This window comes from Salvia miltiorrhiza, chromosome 7 (assembly GCF_028751815.1).
Source record: "Salvia miltiorrhiza cultivar Shanhuang (shh) chromosome 7, IMPLAD_Smil_shh, whole genome shotgun sequence".
Taxonomy (NCBI): domain Eukaryota; kingdom Viridiplantae; phylum Streptophyta; class Magnoliopsida; order Lamiales; family Lamiaceae; genus Salvia; species Salvia miltiorrhiza.
In genome coordinates, this window is record NC_080393.1 from 56,207,742 (window position 1) to 56,226,528 (window position 18,787).

At 36.2% G+C, this 18,787-nt stretch overlaps 1 protein-coding gene and 1 long non-coding RNA gene across 6 annotated transcripts in view; one reads left to right on the forward strand and one right to left on the reverse strand.

Annotated features, from left to right (window-relative positions):
- Nucleotides 1-18,787, reverse strand: part of LOC130994899 (uncharacterized) — an 89,233-nt gene that overhangs the window by 62,148 nt on the left and 8,298 nt on the right. For 3 of the 5 annotated variants that reach the window (XM_057920024.1, XM_057920027.1, XM_057920025.1), the window contains 2 exons: nt 18,653-18,717; nt 17,734-18,007 (listed from right to left, as the gene is read on the reverse strand). The gene's annotated coding sequence lies outside the window, so the exon portion shown is untranslated. Of the gene's footprint in view, nt 1-17,733; nt 18,008-18,652; nt 18,718-18,787 lie in introns of those variants that run through there. The other 2 variants (XM_057920023.1, XM_057920022.1) reach the window with 1 other exon arrangement.
- On the forward strand, nt 1,730-4,885 carry LOC130995045 (uncharacterized). Its single transcript, XR_009092028.1, has 3 exons — nt 1,730-1,978; nt 3,831-3,897; nt 4,503-4,885. It is a non-coding gene; the product is annotated as an uncharacterized LOC130995045 (long non-coding RNA).

An 18,787-nucleotide genomic window follows, 5' to 3' on the forward strand; every position in this document is an offset into this window, starting at 1 on the left:
GTTTGTAGAGCGATGCTTAGCTTGTCAGCAAGTGAAAGCATTACACCAACGACCCTATGGGAAGTTAAAACCGTTGGAGATTCCCGAGTGGAAATGGGATCACATAGCGATGGATTTTGTGATAGCTTTACCGAAAAGTCAAAGAGGAAATACAGCAATTTGGGTGATTGTAGATCGACTAACAAAATATGCACATTTCATACCGATCCTAATCGCGTATGGACCAGATAAGTTAGCACAATTGTATGTTCGTGACATTATAAGATTGCATTGAGTACCAGTGTAGATCACCTCAAAAAAAAAAAAAAAAAAAAAAAATTACATCACGTTTTTGGATGAGTTACAGAAAGAGTTGGGTACAAGGATGAATTTTAGCATAGCAGACGATAGAAGATATGATAAGAACTACTATCCTTGATAGAGGAGGAAATCGGGAGAATGTGTTGCCACTAATTGAGTTTGCATATAAGACGTGAGACAAAGTTTCGAGATAGGAGACTAAGTTTTCTTGAAGGTTTCACCCTCAAAGGGGATGAATAGATTTGGAGTTAAAGGACAGCTTAGACCCAGAGTTATAAGTCCTTACGAGATATTGCAAAAGATAGGTCCAATAGCGTATAGGTTGGTTTTGTCACCTAGCTTTGGAAATGTGCATAACGTGTTTCACGTGTCACAATTGAGAGGATATATATTTTCGGCAATTGAGAGAGACCTCAGACGATGTTAGATCATAAAATTCGGCAATTGAGTAATAAGTCGATTGCATTGGATAAGGTCCAATGGAGATATGATAGTTAAGAAAGAAGTGGAAAGAGAGCTTGAGGATAAGATGTGAGAGAAGTACCCGATACATTTACAAGAGGTACAAATTTCGGGACGAAATTTATTTTAAGGGGGAAGGTATGTAATACCCGGGCTTTTGATGACGTGTTTAATTGCTTAAGTTTGAGTAAGTAGGGTATAAGATCCCTTGTTTGATTACCTTGTATAGAGATGAGGAGTTATATGAAGTTTTGTTGTTATATTTTAAAGATGTTGAGATGTTCTTTTGATGATGTGAGGATGATGTGTGATTTTATATCTGTAATTGAGTTTGAGTATTTGAATAATTCGAGATAATTATTTGAATGAGAACGGTGAACTCGGAAGTGAGATCTGAGTCCGTTAAGACGTTTTTGAAATTTTTGACTTTTTGACGATGAATAGTAAAATACTGCTATTTCGTCTTTTTGTCGACTTTCAAAATCTTACGTGCATGTCGTCGAGAAATATTCTTAATTTTTCGATACGAGTCCAATAATGAAAGTTTTTATTTTTGGACGACGAGTGAATAGTAAATCGGGATTTCTCGATAAACGAACCGAGCTCGTTTATCAGAATTTCGAGAACGAGCTTGCGTTTTCTATATTTATATAGAATTACGAGTGTAATGAAAGTGAGTAGGAGTTAAGAGGGTGAGTAACGAAGAATGTGGGTAATTAGTCGTTAAAACGAGACGAAACGAGATATTTAACGACAAACGGGTTAATATCTTAAATATCTAAGGCTACCCCACCAAAACTGAAAGATATTATGGACTAGATTAGGATATATTTGATATATTCTAATACTAAGTAAGACAGTTCAAGTGTGAATTCCTTAGTCGTAATTGTTGACTCAAGTGTGAATTCCTTAGTCGTAATTGTTGACTAAGGAAGACAAGACAATTTAGAATTGTCTTCTTCGCTTATAAATAAGGGAGCTTGGTCTTACGAATCGATATATGAAAATATACGAAAACATTAGCTTAGAGCTTTTGGCTTGCAAACACTCTTAACTCACGTTGATTTTCAGCCCACACACAACTCACACACACTAACACCTAAAACACACACACCATTCACGCATATACCATTTTTAGCTTGAGCTCAAGCTTTTGAGCTCCGATTTGAGCACCGAGACGAGCGCCGATCATCTTTTCGATCACGTATCTAAGTAGGTAAGATCTCTACCTACGTTTTGATGGTTTTCTTTTCGATTTTCGTCGACGTCGAAAAACGTTGATTCTCGACTTTATTTTGAAACGACGTCGGATCGTCGTGAAATTTTAGTATGTTGTTCTTGGGTAAATGTTGAGCATGTTTAATGAAGGGAGTAAGAACGGAACGAACCGTAGCTATGAAACCCATGAGGGCAGCCCCGTTTTTCACATATTAGCTTGTCTTTCGATTTTTGTTTGATCGTTTTGACTTGATATTTGTGCTTAGGGGTATGCTAGAATCGATATATATTAAATTCGTATTTTTCCAAGCACGAAAATTGTATAAATTTTTAGAGTATGATTATTTAAATTCGTGAAGTTTGAGACGTTGCATAATGAATATTATTGCGTATATGTGTTCTACGATATCACATGAGCATGCTAATTGATTTACAATTTATGGATGATAATTGTTGAACGAAATTAAAACTGGAATTCTGTCAAAATTTTACAGCAGTTTCAAGCTTATGTTTCGATGAGTTTTCATTGCTTGATGGCTCTGAAATTTTAGTATGTTTATCTATGATATGTGTATTTCGTTGCTGCAAAATTTCATGTCTTTTGGATGATGTTTGCTATTTTAAAGATATTTTGAAAAATCCTTGACAGAATCTGTCAACTATTGGTAGAGTTCACAAAAACGTTTATATCTATTAATCCATGAAGGATTTTGCATCACCGTTTTTTTTAAACGAAACTAGACTTCAATACTTTTCTAAAAACATAAGATTTCGATTTTTATGACCTCTGAAACAGAGCAGTTTATTATTTCAAAAATGCCCTGTTCTGCTGTCATATTTGTCCAACAGTAAAAGTGTAGGAGTTTCATTGTTTATTTGGCAGATCATATGAACGTTTTCTCTTGTGAAATTTTAACCAAATCTTCAAGGATACCTTTAGTTTTGGCTGATTAAATTTGATGGAATTTTATTAAGGTTTGCCTTGGTTTCTAATGGCCTAAACAAAATTTGCAGAAACTGTCAATCTTTGACAGCCTGCACTAAAAGAGCAATATCTCCAAAAACCTTTAACCTTTTTGGTTAACTACCATTTTTAGAGTGAACTACACTTCATGAAGTTTTTGAGATCAATTGGTATGAGAGTTTATGATGATTGAGTTGGTTGTTATGAATTTTTAAAGATGACACAAAAACAGCAAAACTTTCTAGAAAACAACTTGATTATATTTGTTTTGATGGATGATACGATATGACTAAATGGTGTGAGTTGTGAGAGTTATGATTAACGCACATAAATGTTGGTATCTGACACTCGAACAATTGGTGTCGAGTATAAATGATAGTTTACTGATAAAGAGTTTGATGATTTTGAATTGTTTGGTTTGCGTTGAAAAGATGTCAAGATGTTAAGTTTTGAGTCGAGAGACGAGTTCACGTAGTGAGATTCACGCGTTGAAATCTCGTGGCTGACATTATATATGAATAGGTCATGCCGAAATTTTTAGTGAAATTAGAATTTGAGCATAGTCAATTCTTATTGACCCGTGACTCAAATACATGCCTAATGGAAAGTTTAACTTTCTAATCGGTTAATTAGACGAGATGAGAGCGAATAGATCTGCTAAGAAAGTGGACTTTTCGATGTGTTAAATATTTCTTTTAATTGAAGCGCTGCTAATTATAACATAAGGATGTTATAATTAATGAGTAATGACGAGAGATAATAATTGTTATATTGATTAACAATCAAGAGAGATGAACATTAGAGATACTAATGTTTCATAAAAGAGATTAGATTATTAATCGAGGTTTCTTTTATAACTTCTCACCAATTCTTCATAACGATGAAGGTCCTTTTGGGAAGTAACGACTTGAGGGAGAGAGTGACGTTACTCATTGATACAGAGACACAACGAGGTGGGCATTACTTTTACTATACGTATATAGAGATCCCCTGCGTGTCGTAGGCCTCTTATACGAATGAATGCATGAGATGATTTAACTGTTAATTTCAGTTTTATATATATCTATCAAATGAGTTTAATGTTACATTTGAGCAAGTTATTTCGTTACAAAATATTTGAGTTAAAGTTATTTCAAGTATTGTCTTGCCATAAAATGTTTAAATTTTAGTATGATATCTATCTGCTTTGGCTTTGCCAATGATGCAATCGAATTCGGGTCCTGAGCAGTTGATAGCTATCCTGCCAGGGCTAGTGTACACCAGTGACCGTGAGTCATCTAGCGGGTTGGCCGGTCAAGTGACCGTGAGAGGTGGCCACCTCTCCGGCACACAGTTTCAGATATGATAGATTACAAAAGAACTTAGTCTGATCAGACGAACTTTAAGAATCACAAATGAACTTAGTAAGCTTGGACCTTTTTAGCGAAAAACTCCCTTGCTGTACTGTTTATGATGGCACGACAATTTACAATTTTGAAGCATGTATTTTTATACCTAGGCATCCGTGCCCACTGAGTACTTTTGTACTCAGCCCTGCATATGTTTTCTAAATGTGCAGGTTGAGCTGATGTGATGATGGTGCTGCAATGAGCGGAGTCTCCAGGGTTGTTAATAAATAGTTAACCTGTCTAGAATATGTCTTCATACATATGTCTAGCTACTTTCCGCTGCAAGATGTTGTTGATGTTATAGTATGTTATGTCATACTTTGAGTCTTAAGAGAATGGTTTCATATGATGTATAACTTGATTAATGATATTAATTAAGTTTTATGTTGTCTTTCATAGACTGTTCAAAAGAGTATTAATGAGTAAATACGATGATTTTTCTTAAGTTAAGTAAGATTTACGGTTTCAAATGATGCCCCTTTCTTTCCCTTATTCTTTAACCCCATCCCTAGTCGTAGATCACTCGGCTTAACTATCCTTAGTTAAGGCGGGCTGTGACAACTAGGCTCTGAACCGAGAACGTGTACTCGTTCCTCCATCTTCAGGTTACCAAACCCAACAATCGAAAGGCCGAAACCTTCTCTATATTTTCCCGACCAAAGGCCACAATATCCTTCGGAGGCCAACGTCGAATTCCCGACTTAGCCATCGGCCAACTTACGGCCTTCGTTTCTCACTATCCTTACGACGAAAAAGGATCAAGAAACCACCGTTGTGTAGCCTGATCTATCTCGCACGAGGAAAACTAAGTCGTAGACCTTCGCGGCTAAACCCCATCGCGGAACGACGACCAGAAAAACCCCCGGCGAACAACTTCCATTAGTGCTCACTTGGACAAGGGTAAGTTGACGCCCTTATTTCGATGCATTCCCGTTTCTATTATATTATGGGAAATTTCTGGGGTATAGATGGGAGTGTGGTAAATATTCGTACAAAGTTTCATATCATTTGAACTTCGTTTACTACCCTTTTAAAATTCGAGAAGTCTACTGCCGTATCTGCTAAAACTGTCGTGAGGCAGATGATTAGGTTAATTATTTCAGTAACCATATGTTGATATTTAGCTCTCAAATTTTTATTCTATGAAGATATATGTGTTAGCTATCTACATATAAAATTTGAGCTCATTCAGGTAACGTTTGCTATTTTTTCAAAAATCTGGACTTTCAGTTGGCAGAAACTGCCGAATCTGGTAGGCGATGGGAAAATCGCTATATCTCTTAAACTACTTGGAGTTTTTCAACATACTTTTTTTTCAATTAAACTAGACTCAAAGAGGTTTCTATTGATATAAAATTCGACTCCATACGAGTTCGGAGTAAAAGCAGTTTATTAGTTGAAGTTGAATCTATACAGTTTTGTTGAGATGGAAATGATTCAAAATAATTCCTATTAAGGATTTTAAAGTTTTATTGTTGATAAAATATCACTTTTAGTTTATAAATGAGCTATTGATGTGTATATATATATATTGGTGATTGGCATTATTAAATGGGGAAAAGGAAAACGTTTTATGTTTATAGAATTATTCTTTATTTATAATAGATAAATAAATTAATAATATAAAATGGAATTTCCTACATCCTCAAAGGTACATGAAGTATTTTGATAAAGGAAGAACGATTGTATATGAGTTAGATATAGTCGTTTAAGGAAATATGGGTAGTTAGAGAAATGAGTGAATAGTGATTCACTGCATTTGTTGTTATCTTTTCTATTATTCACTCGAACACATGTTTTCGTGTTATTAAAGGTTCAAATAAACAAAAGCGTCTGAGTAACCTATCGCGCTAAGGAAAGAGAATCATTGTCTTAAGTAGCAAAACACTGCAATCAGGTGGGCATTACTTTTACTATACGTATATAGAGATCCCCTACGTATCGTAGGCCTCTTATACGAATGAATGCATGAGATGATCTAACTGTTAGTTTCAGTTTCATATATATCAAATGAGTTTAAATGATACATTCAAGCAAGTTATTTCATGACAAAATCTTTGAGTTAAAGTTATTTCAAGTATTGTCTTGCCATAAAATGTTTCAATTTTAGTATGATATCTATCTGCTTTGGCTTTGCCAATGATGCAATCGAATTCGGGTCCTGAGCAGTTGATAGCTATCCTGCCAGGACTAGTGTACACCAGTGACCGTGAGTCATCTAGCGGGTTGGCCGGTCAAGTGACCGTGAGAGGTGGCCACCTCTCCGGCACAAAGTTCCAGATATGATAGATTACAAGAGAACTTAGTCTGCAGACGAACTTTAAGAATCACAAATGAACTTAGTAAGCTTGGGCCTTTTTAGCGAAAAACTCCCTTGCTGTACTGTTTATGATGGCATGACAATTTACAGTTTTGAAGCATGTATTTTTATACCTAGGCATACGTGCCCACTGAGTGCTTTTGTACTCAGCCCTGCATATGTTTTCTAAATGTGCAGGTTGAGCTGATGTGATGATGGTGCTGCAATGAGCGGAGTCTCCAGGGTTGTTAATAAATAGTTAACCTGTCTAGAATATGTCTTCATACATATGTCTAGCTACTTTCCGCTGCAAGATGTTGTTGATGTTATAGTATGTTATGTCATACTTTGAGTCTTAAGAGAATGGTTTCATATGATGTATAACTTGATTAATGATATTAATTAAGTTTTATGCTGTCTTTCATAGACTATTTTCAATTGAGTATTCATGAATAAAAATGACGAGTTTTATTAAGATGAGTAAGTGTTACGGCTATAAATGACGCCCCTTTTCTTCCCCTTCTTCTTTAACCCCATCCCTAATCGTAGATCACTCGGCTTAACTATCCTTAGTTAGGGCGGGCTGTGACAAAGTGGTATCAGAGCGAAGGAAAGCTCTGAATTATAAGTCTTGAGTTTAGTCTAGAATGAGTCACTAGACTAATAGTTATTAACAACTGTGAGCTCAGCGCACCATCACACCAGACTCAACGAGGTATGTAAAATTTCAAAGTTTATTTGACATTAAATTTTGAAGAGCATGGTGTTGAGGTTATATGATGAGTTATGATGTTACACTTTGAAGGTGCATAGTTTGAGTTTGAGGATGACAACATGATTAATAATGAGTTATTATGTTGTAAGAGCATATGTTGACGTTACATGATGAATCATGAGAGCGTTTATATCATATGATGTTATATGATTGAGGATGCATAATTATGAGTTATGATGTGATGTATTTGAGATGTTTTGTGATGAGAATTGTTTGAGCAATTGTGATAAGTCACGATGATTTAGATGAAGGAATCTAATGTCATTGTTAAGAGAGATTTTTTTTCTAAGTAGAAGGATGAAATGAGAACTTAGAGCTAAAGCTTGAGAGAATTAGCAATTGCTTTAAGTACTTGTTGGTTTGAGTTATGAGTTTGAGTTATGAGCTTGAATATAATAGCATGATTAATGATGAGTTATTAGCATGTTGCAATGAGATATTGTACGATATGTTGAGTTGTTTTGTGACGCGAGTTTTGCTCACGCAACCTTAATGGTACTTGAGGAGGTATCATGAGCCATAGTCTTTGGAGATGGCTTTGAGAGAAAATTGTTGAGTTGTCTTACTGAGTCACGATGATTTAGATTAAGGGATCTAATATCATTGTTTAGAGAGATTCCCTACTGAGTAAAGATGGGACGAGATGAGAATTTAGATGTTTTGAGCTTGAGTTTTAAGATAACAGTACTACTTAGTAGGAGTTTTGCTAAGTTATGTTTTGTTTATTTCTGTTGCTGGAGCCAAGTAGAGTTAGTTCCTAGAGTCACCTTTAAGTTCTCCTTATAGGTTGGCCAGGACTGTTGGCACTGCACGAAAGTGGACTGTTGTGAGATCGAACTCAGGGAAGATCGGATACGAGGACGAGGCGTACAGTATGTGGTACAGAGATACCCTAGCAGATTTTCAAACACATGTTCATAGACTATGAAAGGATGAGAAAGAGCCAAGGAAGGCTAGGGTTGAAAGGATGAGAAGTAGCCAAGGAGGGCTAGAGTTGATGAGAATGAGAAGAGAAGCCGATGTAGGCTAGAGCTAAGGATGATCTTGAGAGTATGAGCAGTACACCCTTGTTTTTGATTAGTTTCAATTATATTGCGATGTATATAACTTACTTAGGAGATATTGATACTTGAGCTTTTGACATGCTGATAGATAAGCATGCGAATATAGTACCCTACTGATGTTAAATAGATGGATGTTCCTAGTGTGCTAAAGTAGCAACTAGATGAGTTAACTGGTAACAATTACCGTAGGAAGTCCAAACCGAGACATAGCACCATTAATGGTGTCGGTTTAGAAGGGACATTACGATAGATACTATGGTTTTTGTAGGGTTTATATAACCCCTTTATGTAAGTCCTCTAAAAAGAGGCATTCTACTGATGGATATATATTAGGTTGACCAGAGTGGTCTTTTTGTTAGCATTTTGTGAGTGCTTATTGCCTTACAGATGAATGTTAAGGCGACCGTGAAGGTTTCCTTAAAGTTGAGTTAGTAAATTGAACTTGAGTTTCGAGGATGCTTAGAGCGTTGGTCGAGTTGAGTTTTCCTTTTGTGATTTCAAAAAAATGCCTCAAAGATATCATCAAGAGTGTGATGTGAAGGATAGGCGGGATAATACTCCGCCACCACCACCGCAACATGAGAGGAGAGTCGAAAAATATTGAACTTTCGAAACAAGAGTCTAGAACATAGGACCCTGAGTTTAAGCTTTTAGCTTGCTGGTATCAACTTAAGTTTTGTTATGTATAGTATTATGAGGGTTTAGAAGACACAGAATTTCCAAGTTCGGGATAGTATATCCCGTGTGACTGGGGAGTGATTATGTTGGACCTGGCCAGTCCGCATGATCCAAATCTCAGTAGACGTGTTTTGGGTTTAGAAACCCATGTGTTTCAACTTTCGGTTGAAAAGCCAGATGGGTTCTTACTCTAGGTCATTTTTGTTCGACCTGGTAGTTACTTCATTCTACCCTCTGGTCATTCATTTGAGTCTCTTGAAACAATTTGTTTTGATGTCATTCTAGGGTTGAACTCTTACAACTTTTGAGTTATCCTAGTAGATTCTCTTGATGTATAAGACTAGTGAGAGGCACGTCAGAGGACTTTAACACCCGAGAACAATTCAAGGCTACTCTTGAGAAATATGTACCGAGGAGTACAGTAAGCAGCGAGAGACTTATTATCGAAGTTTGATTCAAGGAAAGAAATCGATTGTAGAGTATAATTGAGAACTCTGTGAGCTATCACGTTCGCTCATCAGAAGATGGATACTGATGAAGAGATGTTTGAGTTTTAAGTGCTGGCTTAAGGCAGGACTTTAAGGTAGTATGGGCAAGATATTGGATGCACCAGTTAGAATCCTGTTTAATACAGGAGCCTTGCATTCTTTAAGTGTTTGAAGCATGTTACCTTCAAACTCGAACCAAAACGAGCTAGTCCCAAGTTGAGAGTAATCACTCCTGTAGGAAGAGCTACTACAGTTTCTCACATGATTTCTAAATTAGAATTTGAGTTAGGACCACTAAAGATGAAAACAAGAACCTTGCACTTAATGCCTATGTGGAACGTAGACATTATTCTAAGGATGGAGTAAATTGAGTATATGATGTCAATTGATGATTTTGATATGAGTTAGTTTAATAAAATTAGGGATATGTGTATCTATGCTCTAATTTGTAAATTAATGGGTTATATGTGAGATTAATTGGCTAAGATTGATAGATCTATGAATGGATTAAAGTATCATGTGTGTTTATTAAATTTCAAAGAGTTTACTTTAATAAAAATCAGGACTTTTTGCCTATGTGTTATTTAAGTGATTTTGGCTTAAGATATATGTATTTGAGCATGATATTAGTGTATAATTATGTTTGAGTAAGTCTTTTGTTGGCTAAGAAATTTTTGACTTAGTTTAGTTTGTATGAGTTTTTGAGTTTTCATATTTTGAGAAGTCGATGATTGATAAAATGAGGTCTAATTGCTTTATGACCATTATGTGAAAGTTTGTCATGTTTTATTAAGAGTTTTATGATGATACATGAAGTTTCATTAGAGTTTAGTTTACATGATAAAAGGGAATCTATATGTGTATAATGATTTATATGATGAATGAGATCATGTTTGAGTATTTGAGTAATTTTGAGCACGAAAATGAGAAGAGAATTTTAATGATGCGTTCGTTGAAATGTTTTACTTGAGATTTGAGGTTATGATGTAAGAAGAGAGTCAAGATTGAGTATGATGAGTATTATAATGTGCTTGAATGTTTTCAAGTGCTATATGTGTTTAAAATGAGCTTTGATTGGTTTTCTTTGAAGGGATGTTGAGTTGAGCATTTAAGAGTTTGAGATGAGATTTTGGTGAATTTCGTAGGCCTACGGACCTACTGTTATCGACGGTTTTTAGATGTCTAATAGCTTTGAAAATTTTATAGCAAATCCCTACATGAGTCTTAAGCACACCGGTAAACTTTCAAGTCATTTGGACTTCGTTTACTATTTTTTATAAAATACAAAACCTAAACTGCACATTACTACCGAGAATTTCAGAGAACAGAAGAAAGAGTCATTCATTTCAGTAGCTTCCTGTGTGATCTAGATTTCAAAATTTTTATGGTATTAACCTTATAGTGTTAGCTAGATATCCACCAAAGTTGAGCCCAGTTTGACAACGTTTACTATTTTTTCAAAAATCCAAGTTTTCGATTGCTCAAAACTACCGAATATGGTAGACTGTAGTAAAACAGTCATATCTCCTACAATACTTGGAGTTTTTGACTCTACTTTTTTTATATGAAACTAGACTCGAAGATCTTTCTTTTGGTATGAGTCTCGAGTCCAGGAGGTGTCGGAGTCAGAACAGGTTAGATTTTGAAGTTGAGTCAATGTAAAAACAAAGCATGTTTTGATAATGTTTGATTGTGTTTTTCTTATGGGCCTTAGGTGATTGTGTTGTCTATGTGTTTGAATGAGATTAGACGAGCCTTATATGAGAGACAAATCGAGACTTGGAACCATGATTTTCTTGAAACCTATCCTTGAACTTAAGGATTTGAGATGAGTGGAGAGTTTATATAGAGTTGAGTAAGGAGATAGAATATGAGATAGAGCATAAGTTTCCTTTCATGTCTCTGATAATCATAAGTTTTGATGTCGAGTCTAGAATAGTATCTCTAGACTTCTAAGAATGTCAGTAACCCTCAGCTCGCCGTCACACTGCCGCAACAAAGGTACGATAATAGTTTCAAAAATATACATATATGTAATTCAGATGTTATGAAAGTTTTTCAAGAAAATGTGCGCCTTATGTTTACGATGCTATGTGAATGCTTTTTGTCGTGTTTGGGACTACCCGAACCCATAACGACTCAATGAATGTATTTCGTGTTTGGGACAACCCGAGCCCTTAACGAATCAATGTATGTATGTATGTATGGTCGAGTTAGATTCCTTGAATCTTTCCGGCATAAGCAAAGTTTTCATGAAAGGGACATTAAATGTCCATATATGTTAAGGTTTCAAAAGAAACAGAAGTATGTATGTATGAATGAATGAAAAAGCTTTATGTTGTCGTTTTAGGCTAGCTGCCTATACGATTAGAATAATGGGTCCTCTTACAAACCGTTTGAGTACCACCCAAGAATGCTTTGAGAATGTTAATCGTGATAGCACCGCTTGATCGATTTAAGTAAAGACTGGTAAGATAGAAATGTTTAACATAGAGATGTTACAACATAGAGGCAATGCTTTAAGACTAAGGATTCACTTGAGCTATTTCAATAGCGGTGAGATTAAGTTTTTCACATAAGAACTTATGTTGCTTATGATTATGATGTTAGTCATGATAGCTTGGCTAGAACAACATAGAATGGACTTTCATGGTATCAATAACTTATGATGAAACACTTATTAGTAAGTGCTTTAAGTTAGAAGTTGACTTAGAGCTTTATAAGAGATAAGAAGTTGACATGATTGGGGGCGAAGCTCCCATTTGACTGAGTGATTCATTGTGCTGGGTCTGGTCAGCCCATATAACTAAGATCTCGGTGATTGTCAATTAGGATTTTGACCTTGAGTAGGGCGTCATCCCAATGTATAGACTCACACTATGTAGTTGTCACAATAAGATCTTATTTTACCACGATAAGCACAGTAATGACTAGAATGACTTAGTTTGCTGTCAGTTCTCGAAGTACTAGAAGGTGATATTCTCACAGTTAGAAAGATACACTAAGCATCAACCTATCTTTTGACCGATAGTCGGTAGAAACAAAGCAACTTCTGGAATCCCAAGTGGAGAACCAGGACAGATAACTAGTATGATAGAGTTTTCAACAAAATTTCAGGACGTGCTCCAAATGTGGTGGACACTTATGAGAAACGCGTGAAGGAGTTCGCAAACGAATGGCGTCATGAGATATTCAATTCCCCTACCAAGCCAAAGAAATATTACGTAGGAGCAACCAACGAGCAAGACTCTCACCATCGAATCACTGCTACCAAGGGAGAATGGGAAGACTCCGACACAATCTGGATATACACCACCTCAAGATGTGGTGAAGGAAAGAAAATGGAATGAAGAAAACAACAGAAAAATTCGAGAATAGAAAAAGAACTTTAGAATAAGACTTAAGATCCAACCCAACCTCAAAGCCAACAACCTCACACTAGAAGGGTGATTGTTTCGGCTAAAGTGTCAAAAGCTCCATCAATAGGAAGCAAGTATTTGTTTTAAACTTCAGAGAACTTGAGCACTATGTCTCATTAGCCCCAAAGTTGAATTACTTGACTTATGACTTAGAACTCGTTGTGGTTGTGCACGTGTTGGAAATTTGGAGATACTATCTCTACGGAGTTAAGTGTGAGGTCCTTATAGCTGACAAGAATTTGAAGTGCTTTTTTCGAGCAAAGAGATTTCAATGTAAGACAACAGAGACGATTCGAATTAGTGAAGATTTATGATGGTACCATCAATTGGAAATTAAGATAAGATGTTTCACCACTAAATATGAAGTACTGATTGGTGATTGCCTTATTCGGTTTAGTAATTGTTCACCATCCGGAGACAATATCAAGCTGTGTAGTTGCATCAAGAGTTAAGTGTGAATTGCAAGAAAGGATTATGAAAGCACGAAATGAAAATGGATATTGGTGAGAAAATGTGTCTCGCCTCAAGAATAAGAAAAACGAAAGGATTCACGAAAGTCAGGAATAGTGCACTAATGGTTAGTGGAGGATTGTGGATGTATACACTGAATATTAAGTCTCGCAGTTAAGAAAGTATGTGATTAAGAAATATGAGATAGTCCAAGCTCAAGGCGTAAGTTATGAAGAGAAATCAGTTTAGTGACTAGATTGTAAGGTTCAAGTGTTACGAGGCAATAATGCTGTTCTCGTCATGTAGTGGAACCATCACAGGATGGAAAAGGCTACAAAAGAGATGAATGAAACGAATGACTAGTATCACAAGCTAGAATACCAGGTGTGCAAATTTCGGGACGAAATTTATTTTAATGGGGGTAGTATGTAATGCCCCGCTCTTTTAAATACATATTAGATTAAATATGTGCATTAGTTATAAAATTCTTTTAATTATTTATGGTGATTATTTTGTTCAGATAATATTATTTCAGCAAAAGTCTGTATAAGAGATACAGAGCTGCGATTTAATATTCAGTCATGAATGAAACCAATAATTAAATTTATTGGTTTAACTATACGTTTGAGACTTTGTTTTACCAGTTTATTGATTTAATCAATATTATTAGAAAATTTAGATTTATAACCGATTTTATAAATCGTGTTATTTAAATCAAATTGCTAGAATTATAACTTGAGATCATATGCATAATAATTTTATTATTTCGCGTTATATGTGTTAAGGTATTAAGTCGCGAATTAATTCCGACTTTCACGTATTAAATCTCAAGATTGAGGATTTAATTTATATAAATACGACAAGTATTTAATTAGCAGGAATTGGAAAATTATTACAGAAACGAATAAGAACTAGGAGAAACTAGATCACGGAAAATCAAAATCCTACTACACGTATGTCTCGATTTTTCATCCAACACATCAATTCCTACACTATTCCACCTTCTCCTTCAACGCAACATCATACTGCAACAAGTTTTTCAAGGTCTCAATATCTTCCATGCAATCCAAAAAGCCAAGATATGAGGAAAAGAAGATCACGAAAGAAACAAAATTTTCAAAGATGGCATGCTCAACCTTCCCCTCCAATTCAAGATTTCTGACTTCAAAGATTTGCAGATTTCTAGCAAATCTTATTTTTTTCAAAAGTGTAGATTTGCAGCTGACTTTCCTTCCAACTCCCTACGCCAAAAATTCCATTATCATTACCCCAATTGTCGCATAAATTCATCTATAAATTCACTCGATTGATTCAGCTTCAAATCAAAAAACTTCAATTATCATTTCAGTACTCATCACTCCCGCAAAAGCATTGTAGTGAAAACCTTAATTTCTTCATTGCAAGAGCTCAAGTGAGCTCCCTTCGCCGGACCGTTTATTCGCCGACCGGTCACTAGGCTCTGAACCGAGAACGTGTACTCGTTCCTCCATCTTCAGGTTACCAAACCCAACAATCGAAAGGCCGAAACCTTCTCTATATTTTCCCGACCAAAGGCCACAATATCCTTCGGAGGCCAACGTCGAATTCCCGACTTAGCCATCGGCCAACTTACGGCCTTCGTTTCTCACTATCCTTACGACGAAAAAGGATCAAGAAACCACCGTTGTGTAGCCTGATCTATCTCGCACGAGGAAAACTAAGTCGTAGACCTTCGCGGCTAAACCCCATCGCGGAACGACGACCAGAAAAACCCCCGGCGAACAACTTCCATTAGTGCTCACTTGGACAAGGGTAAGTTGACGCCCTTATTTCGATGCATTCCCGTTTCTATTATATTATGGGAAATTTCTGGGGTATAGATGGGAGTGTGGTAAATATTCGTACAAAGTTTCATATCATTTGAACTTCGTTTACTACCCTTTTAAAATTCGAGAAGTCTACTGCCGTATCTGCTAAAACTGTCGTGAGGCAGATGATTAGGTTAATTATTTCAGTAACCATATGTTGATATTTAGCTCTCAAATTTTTATTCTATGAAGATATATGTGTTAGCTATCTACATATAAAATTTGAGCTCATTCAGGTAACGTTTGCTATTTTTTCAAAAATCTGGACTTTCAGTTGGCAGAAACTGCCGAATCTGGTAGGCGATGGGAAAATCGCTATATCTCTTAAACTACTTGGAGTTTTTCAACATACTTTTTTTTCAATTAAACTAGACTCAAAGAGGTTTCTATTGATATAAAATTCGACTCCATACGAGTTCGGAGTAAAAGCAGTTTATTAGTTGAAGTTGAATCTATACAGTTTTGTTGAGATGGAAATGATTCAAAATAATTCCTATTAAGGATTTTAAAGTTTTATTGTTGATAAAATATCACTTTTAGTTTATAAATGAGCTATTGATGTGTATATATATATATTGGTGATTGGCATTATTAAATGGGGAAAAGGAAAACGTTTTATGTTTATAGAATTATTCTTTATTTATAATAGATAAATAAATTAATAATATAAAATGGAATTTCCTACATCCTCAAAGGTACATGAAGTATTTTGATAAAGGAAGAACGATTGTATATGAGTTAGATATAGTCGTTTAAGGAAATATGTGTAGTTAGAGAAATGAGTGAATAGTGATTCACTGCATTTGTTGTTATCTTTTCTATTATTCACTCGAACACATGTTTTCGTGTTATTAAAGGTTCAAATAAACAAAAGCGTCTGAGTAACCTATCGCGCTAAGGAAAGAGAATCATTGTCTTAAGTAGCAAAACACTGCAATCAGGTGGGCATTACTTTTACTATACGTATATAGAGATCCCCTACGTATCGTAGGCCTCTTATACGAATGAATGCATGAGATGATCTAACTGTTAGTTTCAGTTTCATATATATCAAATGAGTTTAAATGATACATTCAAGCAAGTTATTTCATGACAAAATCTTTGAGTTAAAGTTATTTCAAGTATTGTCTTGCCATAAAATGTTTCAATTTTAGTATGATATCTATCTGCTTTGGCTTTGCCAATGATGCAATCGAATTCGGGTCCTGAGCAGTTGATAGCTATCCTGCCAGGACTAGTGTACACCAGTGACCGTGAGTCATCTAGCGGGTTGGCCGGTCAAGTGACCGTGAGAGGTGGCCACCTCTCCGGCACAAAGTTCCAGATATGATAGATTACAAGAGAACTTAGTCTGCAGACGAACTTTAAGAATCACAAATGAACTTAGTAAGCTTGGGCCTTTTTAGCGAAAAACTCCCTTGCTGTACTGTTTATGATGGCATGACAATTTACAGTTTTGAAGCATGTATTTTTATACCTAGGCATACGTGCCCACTGAGTGCTTTTGTACTCAGCCCTGCATATGTTTTCTAAATGTGCAGGTTGAGCTGATGTGATGATGGTGCTGCAATGAGCGGAGTCTCCAGGGTTGTTAATAAATAGTTAACCTGTCTAGAATATGTCTTCATACATATGTCTAGCTACTTTCCGCTGCAAGATGTTGTTGATGTTATAGTATGTTATGTCATACTTTGAGTCTTAAGAGAATGGTTTCATATGATGTATAACTTGATTAATGATATTAATTAAGTTTTATGCTGTCTTTCATAGACTATTTTCAATTGAGTATTCATGAATAAAAATGACGAGTTTTATTAAGATGAGTAAGTGTTACGGCTATAAATGACGCCCCTTTTCTTCCCCTTCTTCTTTAACCCCATCCCTAATCGTAGATCACTCGGCTTAACTATCCTTAGTTAGGGCGGGCTGTGACAAAGTGGTATCAGAGCGAAGGAAAGCTCTGAATTATAAGTCTTGAGTTTAGTCTAGAATGAGTCACTAGACTAATAGTTATTAACAACCGTGAGCTCAGCGCACCATCACACCAGACTCAACGAGGTATGTAAAATTTCAAAGTTTATTTGACATTAAATTTTGAAGAGCATGGTGTTGAGGTTATATGATGAGTTATGATGTTACACTTTGAAGGTGCATAGTTTGAGTTTGAGGATGACAACATGATTAATAATGTCACGACCGGCCTTAATTAGGGATAATTAAGCCGGGAAATCATGACTGGGGAAGGGAAATTAAGAAGCGGGTTTAGAAAGGGGCGTATGAAAGAATACTCAAAGAACTTGAATACGCGTGAAATATTCCTTAAAAAGGAAAAAGGCATAGTTCGCATAAAAAGGGTACTCAAAGAACTTGTATACGCGTTATATTCCTTAAAAGGAAAAAGGCATAGTTCGCATAAAAAGGGTACTCAAAGAACTTGTATACGCGTTATATTCCTTAAAAGGAAAAAGGCATCGTTGGGGGCTTGGCTTAAAACATTATCAGAGTTTGCAACGGAAGGCGTAACTGAAATAATCAGGGTTTACAGCGGAATGCATAACTGAGATACATGTATGAAGACATGTATCCTTTCTGAGCCTACTTTAAGTTCGACAAAAACTCCACTCAGTAACACTTCATCGCCCATCACAGCTCAACCTGCACAATCATAAACATCGAAGGGCTAAGTACAAAAGTACTTAGTGGGCAGTTGCCAAGCATATAACATAACATCAACAACAAAACACAACTTCGCATAAGAGGCATAAGTTTCTTTCATATCATTTGCTCATTAAACATTTCCAAATTCATAAATAGCATAAGGGCATTCTTCATCATCAACAATCATAAACAAGCATCGTGTCGTGGAGAAGGCCTTCCCCAACGAACACGGGCATCGCACCGTGAGAGGGGGCCTCCCTCAGCGGTCACGGCATCGTACTATTGAGGGAGGCCTCCCCCAATAGACGCTGTAACACTGGCATACTGGCATACTGGCATCGCGCCGCGAGAGAGGCCTCTCTCAGCGGACACGGGCATCGCGCCGTGAGGAAGGCCCTCCTCAGCGGACACGGCATCGTACTATTGAGGGAGGCCTCCCCCAACAGACGCAAGCATCAAACATAAGCATAAACTTATCAGCGTAAAGCATTCAAGCGTAAATAAGCGTAATCATTTAATGTGCATCATAATAAAGCTTAACTCATTTAAGCGTAATAAAGCATACCATACTTGAAGATCCAATTTGCATTTTAAAGCATAACATTTGCATAGCATTTTATTTACGCGTAAGGAATTGCCCACCTCAATTGTTCTTAAAGCTGGCGTGGAGTCGTTTCTTCTTCGGCTTCACTTTCTGTCGCCCGGACCTTCATTGATGAAGAGTCGATAAGTTCGTGAAGTAATTGTCATAAGACAAAGTATAATTCTACGTGCCTA